The sequence below is a fragment of the Salvelinus namaycush genome, chromosome 38 (genome assembly GCF_016432855.1).
Source record: "Salvelinus namaycush isolate Seneca chromosome 38, SaNama_1.0, whole genome shotgun sequence".
NCBI classification, from domain to species: Eukaryota; Metazoa; Chordata; class Actinopteri; order Salmoniformes; family Salmonidae; genus Salvelinus; species Salvelinus namaycush.
Genome location: NC_052344.1, coordinates 24806464 through 24809259, shown reverse-complemented (window position 1 = coordinate 24809259; position 2796 = coordinate 24806464).

Below are 2796 nucleotides of genomic sequence, written 5' to 3'. Positions count from 1 at the left end.
TCTCAATTAGAGGCAGGTGGTTTACGTTTCCTCTGATTGAGAGCCATATTAAGGTAGGTTGTTTCACATTGTTTGTTGTGGGTGGTTGTCTCCTGTGTTTGTATGTTGGTACCACATGGGACTGTATCGTTCATTCGTTCGTTTGTTTTGTAGTCTGTACCTGTTCGTGCGTTCTTCGTTGTATGTAAGTTCTCATGTCCAGGTCTGTCTACGTCGTTTTGTTATTTTGTTAATTATCAAGTGTAGTTCGTTTTTTCGTCTTGTTTAATAAATTAAATCATTATGTCATCATACCTCGCTGCACATTGGTCTTCCGATCCCTCTCTCCTCTCCTCGTCCGAGGAGGAGGAAGAGCTAGAGAGGCGTTACACACGCACGCAGGCATGCATGCACAGAGGCCCGCCCCCCTCGCATTCCCAAACGAGCCAATCAATATCTTCCCTTTCCAGATATGCAAATATGGCTTCTCCGAGATTCAGAGTGGATGGCTTTAACTGGGCTGGAGATCAATAGCGTGGCTGTGTCCTGAAGGATCGTCTCTACTTTAAACAGCACCGATACAGCTGGAGACCAGGTGTGCTACAAGCTATCGACCGGACATAGGAATGAATAGGACACCACTATGTTGACAACTCCTCCACACTTTGTGCTAATGAGATAATGGTGTATATGCTGGTGTCTGTGCTGTATGGGGGCCTGCCAATGGAGGGAGTTGGGAGGGGTTAGGATAGGTCAGAGGCTGAGAGCTGTCAATGTGATTTGTAAGGGGTTTTAACGCAGGGCTATCTGGCTGTGTAGAGTTTAATGTCCAATCCCATATTGACCTCTGACCCCTACCAGGGCCTTTAGGCAGCACCCACATGCTTGTGTAGATCTGAGAGGATAAGATATATGGTAAATACGCTATACAGTAATGTAGTGCATCGAAACAGCTGATTGATTCAGCTGATCTAGGTGTTGAAAATCAGTTGATTAGTTGAATCGGGTTGTCAATAAGATGGGTCATGTCATTAGGCATGAAATGGGAAAAACCTTTTCAGAAACAAGAGGAAACAGGGTGAATTTACGGAGAAACAGGAGCTATGTGAACTTTTTTGCTAAGGTGCGCCCTAATGAATATGACCCTACAGTACCGTGGCTCTCCAGCAGGGTTGATGAATATGACCCTGCAGTACCGTGGCTCTCCAGCAGGGTTGATGAATATGACCCTGCAGTACCGTGGCTCTCCAGCAGGGTTGATGAATATGACCCTGCAGTACCGTGGCTCTCCAGCAGGGTTGATGAATATGACCCTGCAGTACCGTGTCTCTCCAGCAGGGTTGATGAATATGACCCTACAGTACCGTGGCTCTCCAGCAGGGTTGATGAATATGACCCTGCAGTACTGTGTCTCTCCAGCAGGGTTGATGAATATGACCCTGCAGTACCGTGGCTCTCCAGCAGGGTTGATGAATATGACCCTGCAGTACCGTGGCTCTCCAGCAGGGTTGATGAATATGACCATGCAGTACCGTGGCTCTCCAGCAGGGTTGATGAATATGACCCTGCAGTACTGTGGCTCTCCAGCAGGGTTGATGAATATGACCCTGCAGTACCGTGTCTCTCCAGCAGGGTTGATGAATATGACCCTGCAGTACTGTGGCTCTCCAGCAGGGTTGATTAATATGACCATGCAGTACCGTGGCTCTCCAGCAGGGTTGATGAATATGACCCTGCAGTACTGTGGCTCTCCAGCAGGGTTGATGAATATGACCCTGTAGTACCGTGTCTCTCCAGCAGGGTTGATGAATATGACCATGCAGTACCGTGTCTCTCCAGCAGGGTTGATGAATATGACCCTGTAGTACCGTGTCTCTCCAGCAGGGTTGATGAATATGACCATGCAGTACCGTGTCTCTCCAGCAGGGTTGATGAATATGACCATGCAGTACCGTGTCTCTCCAGCAGGGTTGATGAATATGACCATGCAGTACCGTGTCTCTCCAGCAGGGTTGATGAATATGACCATGCAGTACCGTGTCTCTCCAGCAGGGTTGAGGATGACTGGTCCAGACAGTCCTGCAGAAGAGAGAGTTAACATGGTTAATATTAGAGAACTGTGTCAGTCTGAAGCCAATGAGGTCACTACTCATCTGATGCTGACAAACAACACGGTGCATGATGCACACAAACACTATTTTGGTGAGGACAAATGAAAGGAGTCTCTCTGTCTCTCCTCCTTTCATATTGTATCCCCCTCCCTCTAAGTGTGGCCTTGGAATGATACCGAGAGGAGGGGGCTGATGACCAGGGAGGCTAAAAATAGTGTCTGTGCAGACAGTCACAGCCAATCCAACCCCACTCCTTCAGCCCAACACAACCTCACTCCTTCAGCCCAACACAACCCCACTCCTTCAGCCCAACACAACCCCACTCCTTCAGCCCAACACAACCCCACTACTTCAGCCCAACACAACCCCACTCCTTCAGCCCAACACAACCCCACTCCTTCAGCCCAACACAACCCCATTCCATCAGCCCAACACAACCCCACTCTTTCAGCCCAACACAACCCCACTCCTTCAGCCCAACACAACCCCACTCCTTCAGCCCAACACATCCCCACTCCTTCAGCCCAACACAACCCCACTCCTTCAGCCCAACACAACCCCACTCCTTCAGCCCAACACAACCCCACTCCTTCAGCCCAACATTCAACTATACCTCTTCTTGTGAACCGTCACATAACCAAACCCAATGCTATTTTCCTATTTCTTCCATCATGTGAGTTTGAGTCCCATTCATCTCTTGTGTTGC